Source organism: Eurosta solidaginis, chromosome 2 (assembly GCF_040869045.1).
Source record: "Eurosta solidaginis isolate ZX-2024a chromosome 2, ASM4086904v1, whole genome shotgun sequence".
NCBI classification, from domain to species: Eukaryota; Metazoa; Arthropoda; class Insecta; order Diptera; family Tephritidae; genus Eurosta; species Eurosta solidaginis.
The window spans coordinates 5,733,606-5,748,989 of NC_090320.1; the positions used below are offsets into that span (position 1 = coordinate 5,733,606).

The 15,384-nt window shown below is 39.0% G+C and overlaps 1 protein-coding gene across 3 annotated transcripts in view; it reads right to left on the reverse strand.

Moving 5' to 3' along the window:
- The window catches only part of DIP-epsilon (Dpr-interacting protein epsilon), a 585,790-nt gene that overhangs the window by 430,244 nt on the left and 140,162 nt on the right, over positions 1 to 15,384 (reverse strand). The window lies entirely within an intron of this gene.

Here is a 15,384-nt window from a genome sequence, read left to right on the forward strand (position 1 = left end):
CTAAACTTTTTTAGGAAAGCTGAGCAGGCACCCTTTTATTCCGAAGGCATTTTACCGGTTTAACTACCGTTTACTACACAGAATTTCAACAAAGTTTTATAAAATCCTTCGCACCCTCAAGCAAAGCTCTGCTGCAGGCATTTGCTCATATATATGTATATATGAATTAAATTTAATTAAAAGCTCATTTTTAATTTAATCCGTCCCTGAAACCCTCATATATAACTACACCAAATCCCCAAGTTAATTCTCAGATTTATTAAAAAAATTCACACAAGAATTCTTGAGTGTCATTGAATTCACGCCAACACCTCAAATGCAATTTTTTAAAACATAAATTTTGCACACACACGGAGCATACATAAATAATTATTTAATCTTTACAAATTATAAGGCACAAAATTTAATATTCGAATGACACTTTAAAAATTTACATTCACATATCTTCACATGCACACGCACACATACCAACATTCATTTCTTTTATGTACGCCACCAAAAGCAATTTATTTTATACTTTTGAATATTTTAGCATTTTTTTCGCTCTTTTTTACCTCAAACTCATTAAATTTTTGATTGTGCAAACAAGCAAATAATCAAATCTCCCGCCACACCTCCCGCTTTCCTTAGATAATCATTATGTTTTGGAAGAAGTGGACACCCGTGGAGCATATTGTTCTTCGTATGTTTGTGTGTGCGCAAGTGCTTAAGGGGTTAAATAAAATATAAAGCTTTTGCCGACAACAGTGATAATTGCATGGTTTTTTAAATTGGTTCAGTAGCGTGTGACATGCGACGTTATGTTGTTATTGTAATGATATATGAGGTGTACTCTTATTTAATATTGTACCACAATGTGTGATTTTACCTTAACGAGTGTAGTTGATAAGAGGTTTCATGAAGGTGTGATTAATTAAAAAATCATTTAGATAAATTGTCAAAGGGGAGCACCATTATTTGTATAAAGGGAGTTATACAGTTACAAATATGTTTGCGCGTGTATGTATGCATTTGACATGCTTTTTGTGGTTGCGATAAGTAAAGCTTAATAAACTCGCTGATGAGGCGCTGACGGGTCGCACAGTGGTTGTATGGGTGTATGTGGCGACGGAAAATTAATAACCCTTCAAGAAAATTTAACTTGTTCAAAATTCGGCAAAATAACTAAAAATGTATAATATACATATTGTACTGAACAGACCTGTAAAGTACTGAGTACATACTTGTACTAGTACCAAATAAGTACAAGTAGTCAAGTACTTCAAATCTAAGTACAAAGTATCAGTACTACGGTACTTGTACTTCGAATCCGAAAGTACAAGTAGATACACTTACGAAATACTTGCAAGTACACCAAAGTACTTTTTCTGATAAAATATGTCACTTTGATTCATAATGGAAAATCAAAATTGGAGTAAAATTTATATTAGAAAGCAACAAGAAGTAAAACAACATATCAAATAAGTACAAAGTGTACAATAGCTAACAATATTAAAGTTGTTTTGCGTTTGCCTTCATTAGAACTAGCTTTTCAAACGAAAATTCCGTGACTGATTGCCTTCTAGGACTATAAATAATGCCTGCTAAGGAAAATAAACGCTATACTGGGTCGGAGGAAGCTGAGGGTGTATTCATTTTTAGTGATAGGTCCTTCATAAGAGGATAACTCTGAAGCATATTGAAATCTGTTGATGTATCATTAAAATATCTGTAAAACTCTTCTTCAGCCATTTTGTCAAAGTTAGGTGATCGTGGGGTGCTGGTTGATCCGCTTCAAAACCGTTCAATACTTATCAAAGTACTTACAAGCACTTTACTTGTACTTCAACAATTCAAGTACAAGTACCTCGATACTTATACTTGTACTCATTTTTCGAAGTACTGAGGTACTGATACTTGTACTTGTACTGGTACTTTTTCTTTACAGGTCTGCTACTGAATCTTGAAATTTTTTTTTTTCTTCATACAAAAATTAGAATGAGTTCATATGAACCAATGAAAGAATAGCTATTCCGTATACGGGCTATCAGTGTGTAACTTAACAAAATTTGACGTAAATCCATATATGTGACCCGGCCTATGAAAAGGTGGCTTATGATTCAAAAAAGAAATTGCGAGAAACAGCTGTTAAAGATAAACAATGTAATGACGTAAATCCATATATGTGACCCGCCTATGAAAAGGTGGCTTATGATTCAAAATAGAAATTGCGAGAAACAGCTGTTAAAGATAAACAATGCATTTCTTCAGTTTCTTAATAGTTTTTTTTTTTTTTTTGAGTCATAAGCCACCTTTTCATAGGCCGGGTCACATATATCTATGCATCTTCCTAGACAGTAAGCACTCATGGAAGCTCAACGTGGGGGAGAAGGTGAAGAAGGCCTCAACGGCACTTTATGCATGCAAAATAATGCTGGGGTGTACGTACGGGCGATAAGCCCCCCTCTCTTTCTCAATGGGTTTTTACAGCGACTGTACTATGGGGTTCTTGTTTGGTGGAAAGTCACACAAAAAAAAACCTAACTCAAAAAATTGGAGGGGGTATGCAGACTATCAATGCTTAGCATTACGGCAGCCCTGAAAACAACCCCGACGGCTGCACTGTATGCCATTGTGCACATTCCACCTGTAGACCTGGTAGCAAAGAACGTAGCGTTAACAACTGCAACCATGCTCGGTGCCTCGGGGCAGCTTGAGCGCGGACCATACGGCCATATTAGTATAGCGTCATTAATCACAAGACGGACAGACTATCTGATTCCCTATCTGCGCTTCGAGGGAGATCTTAAGGCTACAATAGAGGTGGACGGTTTGCGCAAGGGTGCTCAAATGGCAAACAAGGCGACAGATGGTTCAAAAGTAGTGGAATGAGTAGGGTATGCGGTATACTGTGCTGATCCGGAAATAAACAGATCCTACAGGCTGCCAAATTACTGTAGAGTTTTCCAAGCGGAAATATTAGCCGTAAACAAAGCAGTAGAAAGCCTGGAAGGGAACAGCTTAAGCTGCAACCGTGTTAACTTTTATATTGACATTCAAGCAGCAATTAAGGCAATAATCTCACATAGCAAAGCATCTACAAGCGTGTTAGAGTGTAAGCAGTCTCTGGAGAGGATCGGGACAGGGAGTAGCATACATCTATATTGGATCCCAGGGCATATGGGAATAGATTGGAATGAAAAAGCGGAAGGACTAGCTAAAAAGGGCGCATCCCTTGAAGCTTGCTCCGTGCCAGGCTAAGACTACAGCTATTGGGAGTGATACAGCTGTCAGATCTAAAAGCGGCTTAAGCCCTAGGAAGCTTCTAGTATTTGCCAAAAGGACGAAGTTATTTTATAACATAGGTCCTGGTTTTGATAGGGTTTTTCAGTTTGGTCATTAAAACAAACTTCTGGTAACACTACGGACGCATTCAGTCTATGTGAGGTCCTCATGGACTGGCCAGTTCAACCTAACCTAACCTTGATGTACATCTTTATCTTCAATTGAATTTTTTAAGAGATTAACCCAGGACAGCCAACCCTTGGAAATATATTAAACTTACTATGAGTGGAATAGCGAGAAAAAAGGTGAGCTACCTTGGGTAAAACCTCGGCAACCAAATTGTGAAAACAATTTTTTTGAACTTTTTGGTTTCGAAATTTTATAACTTGAACCAAAAAAGGGTGCACTAGCTCTGGGCAAATGAACCACATTTTTTTTATAAAAAAAGTCACATATCGGGGTACTAGCTTCACATAGCCAAGTTATAAACCTAGTCGATTATACTCAAGCTCCTTTCTAAGAACTTTCAATTGATCTTTAACTTCAAACCCCAAATTACAGCACAGTCGAGGTATTCGAGCCTTGACCACACATGAAGCATAGACATAGGTGTCGGGAAAAAACCTAGAGTCTAATTATAGCTATAAGCGCAATAATTACTTTCGTCTCGTCCTACGAATAGAAGTATACTAGATTAACCACTGCGCTAAAAGCCTTAACATAGGTATACTGCGATCAAACCTAAAAGGGAAAAGAAGGTAGGTTTTGTAGCAAGGTCAGCCACGCCAAAAATTTGAAGTCACTAAGCTTCGTTCAAGATTGAAAATGCAGGGCAAATAATCCATTAAGGTCACGAGATAACTTCATTTTACACCCGGATACAATTTTCAAGTGAAATATTTTTTTCCACTCGTTGGTAACTTTTGTAAAACTCTTCGCAGTTCAAAACTGCAATATAACAAACGAATACGACACAAAATATGTTAGCAAGTATTTTTGTTGTATATGGAGAATGTTTATAACAGTGATTCGTGAAATTTTGTATGTGAATGGGCAATGCGAAATAGAGTTCAATTGCCACGTGTGAAGTTCCTTCATATTTACAACCGCAACATAAGGGATATTTTAGCGGCTTGGAAAAGCTTACTTGACAATCTTTCGCATCTTGATTGTGACGGAAATGTTCGCGTGCACCTTCTGATGGCGAAGTCCAGGGTGGCCGCCACCAACCGACAGACACTACCAAAATTGGAGTGACGCAACAAATTAAATGGAGTTTGTCCTATCCCCACTTTTGTTTAACTTCTATACATCAAAGCAACCTTCGCCACCAGAAGGAGTTACTATCGTTTCCTACGCCGATGACTGCACAATAATGGACACAGGCCCAGACCCACAGATCAATGAGCTTTGCACCAAAATAAACGGCTACCTCACTAATCTCTCCAGCTTCTTCACTTCACGAAACCTGACATCATCACCGACTAAATCATCGGCGACCTTACTTACAACATGGACGTCGCAAGTGTCGACCATTTTGAACATCCACGTCAATGGCACTACGCTACCGACTATCTTACACCCCAAAACGGGATGTGACGTTTGATCAGGATCTACATTTTGGTGAGCATGCAGCTGCATTTGTACCGAAAATCCAGAGCTGCAATAAGATCATCAAATTTCTTGCTGGCAGTACGCTCATTCCCACTTACAAAGCAATTGGCCAGCCGATTGCGTGCTACGTATCCCCGATATGGTCGTCAAGCCTAACGACTACCCACTGGAAGAAGCTACAGGCCTGACAAAATACTGTCCTCATAACCGCCAGAGTTGTTTTCTTATGTCCCCAGAACACCATATACATAATGAGGCGAAAGAAATAAAATGCTAACCGAACAGTTCCTGTTGAATACCCAGAAACCTGAGCATCCCAACAGACATCTGATTGATGTGCCAACACCGCCCAGGGGCTTAAGGAGTCATCTCCGTAAGCATTATGAGGAATTACGGCACCTGAGGACACAGCCGTATGAAGCCAAAAAACACAAGCAGGTCCTCAGTTAACTTCACAAACAGGCATCGGACCTCTACTCCAGGAATAGCCTGCTGAATCCTGTATTCAAAGAACAATACCCTAAACTTGAGAAGAGGAACGTACACTCTCTAGGGAAACGCGAGTCACTCTAGCTCAACTTCGATCTGGATACTGTAACAGGTTACACTCTTACCTATCTATAATCAACCCCGACATACAAAACATATGACCTGCTTGAAATGTGTCCCCACATGACACCAACCGTCTCATTAACTGTATTATGGAACCAACGCCTCTAACACCCCTCTCAATATGGTCCACCCCTGTTGAAACAGCAAGTTTCTTTGGACTCCCGTTAGAGGATATTGATGACAACTTGTGATCGGTCGCACCTATTGGATGGAGCGAATCACTGATATAGTAACAACAACAACAACAACCAAAACTGGAGCTTTTTGGTGCACTACTGCTCTCCCGACTTTTAACGAAAATTAAACCTTTGTTTTCGCCGGCTTCAACTGAATTCAGCTACGCTTTCAGCTTTCGTTGGCAACAGAGTATCGGTAATACAGCATTTAACATTGGATGCTCATTGGAGACATGTACCAACGAAAAACAATCCAGCTGACACTGTATCCAGAGGAAGCACACCGGTTGAACTTGCAAGCTGAACTTGGTTCACAGGTCCTGCATTTCTTACTGGAAACATAAACAAATAGCCTTGTGAACAACATGAAGATATCAATATGGGAGTTGTAAATGCGGAATTGCGGAAATCGGTATTTAAGGTAACTATAACCAGTAACTACATCCTTGATACTCTCGATAGGTACAGTTCCCATACCAAAGAAATTCGGATCGTGGCATGGATGTTTCGTTTTATCACAAAACTTAAGAAACCGGTTACAAATATTACTAGTGGACCTCTCACTTCCGACGAACTACACCGCGCATTGCTAAACATTATATGGAACTGATGTCCAGAGAGTACTTAGATTATGGAGGGAACACTTCTCTGCTCTCCTAAATGGAGACAGCGATTTACCGCACAGGGATGACGAGCCGAACCCACAATCGATGATGATGTAATGTCACCCATCCGATTATTACTAAGTCAGAATAGCAATAACGAGATTGAAAAACAACAAGGTCGCGGGAGCTGATGGAATTCCTGCGGAGCTATTCAAATATGGCCGCGAGGAGTTGGTAAGACGCATCATCAGCTTCTTCGCAAAATATGGTCGGACGAGTGCATGCCCTACAATAGGAATCTAAGTGTTCTTTGTCCAGTCCACAAGAAAGGGCATACTGCAAACTGCGCCAACTATCGCGAAATCAGCCTTCTTAATATCGCATATAAGGTCATGCCAAGTGTATTGTGCGAAATATTGAAGCCCTCCGTGAATCGGCTGATTGGACCTTATCAGTGCGGCTTCAGACCGGATAAATCTACCATCGACCAGATTTTCACAATGGCCAAATCTTGGAAAAAACCCGTGAAAAGAGAATCGACACACATCACTTCTTCGTCGACTTTAAAGCCGCCTTCGATAGCACGAAAACGAGCTGCATATATGCCGCTGTGTCTGAATTTGGTTTTCCAGAAAACTTATACGGCTGTGCAAAATGACGTTGAGCAACACCATCAGCTCAGTCAGAATTTGGAAGGACTTCTCCGAGCCGTTCGAAACTAAACGAGGTTTCAAACAGGGTGACCTGCTATCGTGCGTTTTCTTTAATTTGATGCTGGAGAAAATTATAATTGCTGCAGAACTTAACCGCTCTGTAACAATATTCATTAAAGCGTGCAATTACTGCCATATGCTGATGATATTGATATCATCGGCCTAAAACACTCGCGCCGTTAGTTCTGCTTATTCCTAAGGGAAAAAATAAGCGGTAAAGGTGGGTTACTTACAGCAACATCAGCTCTGAAATCCAGCGAAGAATCACTCTTGCCAACAAATGCTACTAGGTAGGGAATTGAAAAGTAAAGTCCTCTCTCGGCAAAGTAAAATCATACTCTACAAGTCACTTATCGTGCGCGCCCTGATATATGGTGCAGAAGCATGGACCATGACAACAGCAGATGAAGCGGCTCTGGGAGTGTTCGAGAGAAAAGTTTGTAAGGTGGGTTTCGTCGAAGGCTGGGGTAGCGCTCAGCCAATCCAGAGTCGAAAAAGGACACCTATTTCCTTTTGAAATGAACACAAGTCGATTTTTTGTTGGTATTTTGGTAAAACACACACACACCGTTGCAGAGAGGTAGACCTGGCCGAGGAATGGAAGGTGGACTGTAACCGAAGCTTGGTGAGTTGGTGGATCGCTTTCCGGAGGTCGGTGGAATCGACGCACGTCACAAGTGGGCAGCTGGTGGATTGCAGCGGGCCGGTGGATACGGCTGGTGGATCGGTTTCCAAGCAACCGAAGGTTGGTGAAACCGATACACGTCGTTGGTTGACAATTTGGTGGATTACGACGGATCGGTGAATACGGGGGGAATCGTTGGATCGATGTCCAAGCAACAGAAGGTATTGAAACCGATACAATTCCCTGGTTGACAAGTATTCCGGTGAGTCGATGGACACGGCAGGTGACCGAAGATTGGTGATACCGATACAAGTCACTGGTTGACAAACGGGGGATTCCGGTGAGTCGGTGGACACGGCAGGTGGATTGTTCGGTTGCTTGGAAACCGATACTAGTCACTGGTTGACAATCTGGGGGATTCCAGTGAGTAGGTGGACATGGCAGGTGGATCGTTGGATCGGTTTCCAAGCAACCGAAGGTTGGTGAAACCGATACAAGTCCCTGGTTGCCAAGCTGGTGGACTATGGTGAGCCGGATGGTGGATCGATTTCCGAGCAACCAAAGGTTGTTGAAACCGATACACGTCACCAATTAATAAGGTGGTGACTTCCGGTGAACCGGGAGTTAGTTACTGAACCCAATTTATTCGGTGGTATCTTCCCGTAGATGAGGAGATGACTCACCAGTGTCGGAGGGAAACTGTGAGGTGGAAATTGGATCTCCTCACTCACTACTCCCTGGACACACCAAAAAAAAGGAAGCGCCCAAGGTAGCCCACTTCGAACAGGATCGAAGGTATCAGAAAAAGTAATGGAATCCGCTCACACGCATGGGGTGTGGATCTTACTTGCTGGTGTCTGAGCTTTCGCTAATCATGAAATGCAAATTATTTGTACTTAATTCAAAGTGGATATGAAAAGGTTGAGAATTAAATGCCGTCTTAGCTAGACGATCGGTGCGCGAATGAAATGCTTTACTTGCATTTGTCAGTGCCAGCCATTCGCTTGCAGGCAGCTGTTACAGTGGTGTCGTATGTAATAGGGACAGTGTATTGGTTACAGTGGGGTGCTTGTAGAAAATACTTGTAATGCAGGTAAAACGGCATTACAAGTTCTTCGTAAGATTTGTGGACCTCTACGCGTTGGCGATGGCGAGTACTGAAGAAGATTTTACGAGCTTTACGCATACATCAACATAGTCCATAGTGCCTATGGAAGCAGAAGAAGAGGCAGCCGCTGTAGCATTCATTCATTCACTCATTCATTCAGTCATTCATTCATTTAAACAAACATATATTTTGACTTGTTTTGGTATGTCTTAAGATGCATTGACTCTTACATATATATTCAGTCAATTGTACATACATATATTCTGACACGCGCCACGACAGTCTACTGTCTCGTAACTCGAGACGTATTCTGTTACAAGTTAAAGCTGCTTGCTCACCACCAGCCTTTTCCTGCACACAATTTATTCCCACGACGCACTGACACTTACTTGCTTTCTACATACATGAAAGTTTGACAAAAGCAAATAGAGCTCTAATGCATTACGCAACTCAACTGAAACGTCGAAAACTCATTTCGTCGGCATTTAGCATTAGAGGGAGAATCTATGTGAGAGTACATTACGGAAAAGAGGCAGTTTTTATGGACAGAAAAGAGAGCGTTGATGCACTTGTCAGCCAGTCAAGTCACATTATATAAAAATTAAGACAAACAATGTTGACATATTTATTATATTTTCTTCATTTTTCTCTATTTTCCCTATATATTTCTTCTTTTGTTTTTATATTGTGTATTTTTCTCTATTACTCAATTACTGCCACTGTAAACTTCCAAATTAATTGCGCCGATTTTGGATCTCAGCACGTTTAACGCAGATATGAGTTTTACTGCTGACAAAAGATGTTTAAATTTTCTCCTAAAACTTGTTAGTAGGAAGTATACCGGGTTGCAATTATGCTACTTTAATGCTAGAAGCTTTAATAATCAAAAAGTTGATTACATTAATTATATTTTGCAGGGCCTTGATATTGATGTAGTATGCATAACGGAAACATGGTTTAGTGAGTCCGTATGTGATAATACTTGTATACTGTGTGACTATAAACTATTAAGAAATGATAGGCAAACGGGGGCGAAAGGTGGTGGAATCGGCATCTACTGCAAATCCGGGATTAATCGAAAAATTATATTTAAATCAAGTTGTGATGATCCGGTTGAGTATTTGGTGGTAGAAATTGGAGATGGTTGCAGGAAATGTTTGATCGTATGTGTTTACAATCCTAGTAGAAGATTTGATCTTAGTGGCCTTTTCAATGAAGTTGCTGAGTTAGCTCCCAAATATGAGCATGTCTTGTTATGTGGGGATTTCAATATTGATCTTCTCAATAGTGATAGCAGTTCCATTGATTTAACAGATAGGCTGATTTCTGCTGGTTTGGAAATAATAAATAAATTTCCCACTCGCTTTGGTCATAATTGTAAATCAAGTCTGCTTGACATTATATGTGTGTCTGATCGTTCAAACGTACTTCATTGTAATCAGTTTTCCATTCCAGGTGTATCAGATCACGATATGATGTTTTTAGCGTTTGATTTACAGTTTAATACTGATGTACACAAACAATTTTATTACAGGGATTTTAAATCTGTTGATATTGATGCATTAAGATATGAGGCTGGCATCCTTGATTGGAACACAGCTTGGTTCTTTCCAGATATAAACCAAAAACTAGACTTTTTCACTTCAAGCTTAAATTATCTTTATGATAAATATATCCCTGTAAGAATGGCCAAAGTCTCCACTAAAAAACCTCCATGGTTTACAAGAGTGGTATTACAAAGTATAAAAACGAGAAACCAGCTATACATACGTTGGAAACGTACACCAACGCGCGAAAACTGGGAAGCATACCGCGTTGCCCGTAACAAAGCTAATATGACCACGAAAAACTCTAAAAGGCAGCACTACCGTACCAAGTTAGATGTAAACTTATATGGCAAAGTATTGTGGAACCATCTAAAGTCTGTTGGAATTGGGAGTAAAACTAGTATAAAATGCAATTTAGACGCCAACTCTATGAATGATTACTTCTTAGAATCAAACATTATCCAAAGCAGCAGAGATTTTAAACTGAATGAAAGCTTACTACTTGCAACAGAAAAAACATTTGACTTCTCAACCGTGACTGAGTATGATATTCTAAAAAGTATTTTTTCAATTAAATCGAATGCCATTGGAGAGGACAACGTAAGCTTAAAATTTATAAAGTTGATAATTCCATTCATACTTTCAACCCTAACACACATTTTGAATTTTTCCATCACTACCTCGACGTTTCCGGACTCCTGGAAAATAGCTAAAGTTAATCCAATCTCTAAAAATCGTTCGGGTGCCATTCCATCAGATTTTCGGCCAATTAGCATACTTCCTTCTTTGTCAAATGTTTCGGAAAGGCTAATGGTTACGCAAATAGTTGATTATCTATACAACAATAATCTTCTTGCCGAAAACCAGTCAGGATATAAAAAGGGTCACAGCTGTGCAACTGCTATGCTTAAAGTAATTGATGATATTAGACCGTCCTTCGATAAAGGTGATTTAACTGTTTTAACTCCATTGGACTTCTCCAAGGCTTTTGACAAAGTTGACCATACAATACTTTTGCACAAGCTTGAAAAGTATTTTGGGTTTTCTGAAAGCGCGGTAAATCTGCTCAAAAACTACCTTAGTAATCGTTGGCAAAAGGTTGTGACTAAAAATATGGCTTCTGAGCTAAGAAGATTGCATTCGGGGATACCTCAGGGATCCATTTTGGCCCCAATTTTGTTCAGTATTTTTATTAATGATATGGTCTACTGCTGTAAAAATGTGTCCATACACCTGTATGCGGATGATGCACAAGTATATCTATCCCATCCAACAGGACTATGTGAATATTTGATAGCTAGAATCAATGATCATTTGCAATCAATCTCTATTTGGGCCAAATGTAATAATTTGAGTCTTAACGCAAAAAAAACCAAAGCCATATGTATTTCACACAGGTCGAATTGTGAGGAATTCTTTCCCCCAATAATTTTAGAGGACTCGTCTATAAATTTCGAGCCTGTTATAACTAGCCTTGGTTACAAAGTTAATTCATATCTTGGGTGCTCCGATTATATAAACCAAATCATATCTAGAATTTATTTCATTCTAAGAAAGCTGTGGTACACAGCTAACTTCGTCCCGCAGGACACAAAATTACGTTTGGTGAAAACCTTTATAGTTCCACTCATTTCTTATGGCGAACTCATCTACGGGCACCTAGATAGCGCATCTGAGCGAAAACTTGCAATGGCCATAAACAGCTGTGCTAGGTATGTGTTTTGCAGGCGTAAGTATGACCACATCTCACAATTTAGTTACAAGATACTCGATTGCAATCTGACTTGCTACTTGAAGTACCGTAATCTTATATATATGCATAAGCTCATTAATATGAGAAATCCAAAGTACCTTTTTGAAAAGTTGGCTTTTGCGCATTCGATTAGAACACGCAACCTCATCGTACCAAAACATCATTATAATACTTCATCACGAACGTTTTTTGTCAGTGTTGTCAAACTCTGGAACTCTTTACCAAACAAAATTAAATCGATAACAAATCCCAGGCGCTTTAAATTGGAAGTGTTTAAGTTTTTAAATATCTAAATATTTATTCCTATTTTCTTTTACTTTTTCATTCTTATGACCTTAATTTCTGTTTTTCATATTTTAAGGAATAAATCTTTCTATACCTAAAATATTTGTTATAAGTTGTTAATTATGATTTAAATTGATGCAACTTTTTATGATATGCATATACAGTAATTATTATTGTTATTAGATTTTATTATTATTAATTAAACATGAAACTATTGTAAATTAATTAATGATGATGGGCTTAAAAGACATTAGTCTTACGCTCAACCAACGAGTCTTATAAATAAATTGAATTGAATAAATTGAATTCTGTTCTTGCTTACAAAGCATTTCCCACAACTAAAAGTTATGAGCTTACAGTAATTTAAGGTAATTTCGTCAATAAAGACAATGATCGTTTGGACATCAAACGACAAACCAAGTTTTACTTTTTTATCCTTACACCCCCACTCCGTTGGAATGACCTGGTCCTGGAAAACGATTTAAACTCCCTTGGTGTGACGAATTGGCGCCGGTTGGCAGAGCGAAGAACCGACTGGCGCGCCTTGTTGGACGGCTATAATCGTTGAAATGGTTAAGGGCAAATTAAGTAAAGTAATATGGAACATTCAACAGCAACACAGGAAATTTACACTGAAGATAGTCGACACTTGCGGAACGAGACAATGACAAATGTACACTAAGGGATTTAAACCGTATGACTGAAGGCGATTAAACAACTGCTCAAGGTGTAATAAGTATTGCTCAGAGGATTCAACAACAAATAACAAGAACATGTCCTACAATCTATTCATACATGATTGAACCTTACAGACGTGAACAAAGTTTGATCTCACAGCAAAAGACACCCTTTTATTGCATACAATCAAATATATTTATTTATTCGTAATAATTAAAATTTATTTGTACATTATGCAAGAAAAAAATATCGCTATTTAGACTGCTGCGTGGAATAACCATATCTCAACTCCTGTTTGTAAAACACCCCATCTCAAAATAACTCGTAAATCGGCGTTCAGTCGAGTTAGAGCGATATTCCACTTAACAGTCAATTTATAACAACAGCCTTCAATTACTTCATATTGTAAAGATTTTACTTGCAAATCCTCTTATTTGCAATCCTCTGCTAAGTTCGAATCACTAAACTGTTGAATAAATAACTCCAATTTGTAATAATGCAAAATGGCCTTTATTAAAATACTTCACAATAACACTCAAACTGTGCAACGAATAGCTTGCTTAATAACCAAACTGATTGATAGCTCAAATGAAACTCTACTATTCAAAAAACTAATACTGCTCTTGCTCGCTAGATATCGTCTTAGTCGTAACTGCTTGACAACTCAAATCAAACTGAATTCCAGCGCCTCTACAATTGTCGCCTTTTGTACTCTTTGATTTCAACCTTCGCATCTTCTAGGCGCTTCTAGAATCGACTAGTCCAGTAGCTCTCAAACTTCTCAGCTGTAACTACAATTGCACAATTTTATAGTTCTTCTCATTGCATACTTATAGGAGTCTCTCAGATATTGTTTCGTTTATGCAGATACATAATGATTGATCTATGGATGTGAATTCACGTCACTGCTTAGCATCGGCTTATAGATGATAGCATCGCTCAGTGCTGCTAACATTCGTTACAATATATATGTAGTGTTTTACTTACGCGGTGTTTCTTACTTACGCGGTATTTTACCCCAGAAGTGAATACAACTCGAAAGTTTTGTTTTATTATTAAATGGTTAGGGCTTTTTTAATATTTAGTTTCATTTAAATTGTAGAAATTTTATTATACAAAGTTTGGAAATGGTGTAACACAGAAATTTGTAAATTGATTAACACGTCCTCTCGTCGTCACGCGCGCTCGTCTTCAACTAAACTACCACATATCACTGTTTAAAAAATTTAAAAAATCAGAAATCATTGGACTTCTTATATCTGTAAATACATAGGGCTCCATTTCTTCATTACCAAAAAGTGCCACCGCGCAAAGTTGTCGTTCAAAAACAACCGCTGCTCCAGTATCTCCAGAAGTCGGATTTCTTTCTGGCTTTAGCACACATGGTTGTATCTAAATAGGATTCACATGTGCCGTAAGCATGAAAGCAGTCAGATTTCTCTTTTACAACCAGTTTAGAAGTTTTGAGAATTTTACCAGCTCTCGAACTAAATGAAGTTACCTCACCCCATCCACTAACTTCCAGATCTGAGCCTGGACATAAGGCCTGCTGACAAAGAGGTATTGATTTTATTCTATCAGTCTGATGAAAGCGTGGATCCACTTTTAACATAGATATGTCCATATATCCTGTATCACGATTATAATAATTCTCATTATAACGTATTTTAATTACGTTGCGTTTTTCTACTCCTCTATCGTTTACCCGACGTCTATCTTCTTCACCAGCTAGAACAGTGAACTTATCCTTATCTAGCTCTGCTACGCAGCGGGCAGCTGTTACCACCGTATGCATCTTGACTAAGGCGCCAACGCAAGTATACTTGTTTTTATAAAAAATTGCTACCGTGTGTTGGGTCCGCTCCATTGCTATGTCTTTGCCATTTATACCGCGAAGTTGCGCATTCGTATGGGTAAAATTCCAACTAAGAACGAGAGACAGGATCGCGAAAAAAATGCCTGAATCCATTTTAATTTATGACCTTTTGCACTACTTTTTAACACGCTTTTATCAGCTTGGCCTGTACGTAACGGAATTTTTGAGCTTAATTTTCACCGGTTTCTAGAAATCTGATTAATTTGAAACTTTGCGTACGTATCACGGACCGATGACAATGCATTAATGTGATGGTGTGGTGACATAAGGTCAACGGCCATAAGGTCAATTGGCCTTATTACCACTTTGAATGGCCATAAGTTTGATTGAAACTTTGCACACGTATCAAGGCTCAATGACAATGCATTAATGTGATGGTGCGGTGACATAAGGTCAACGGCCATAAGGTCAATTGGACTTATTACCACTTTGAATGGCCATAAGTTTTATTGAAACTTTGCACACGTATCAAGGCTCGATGAAAATACATTAATGTGATGGTGTGGTGACATAAGGTCAACGGCCATA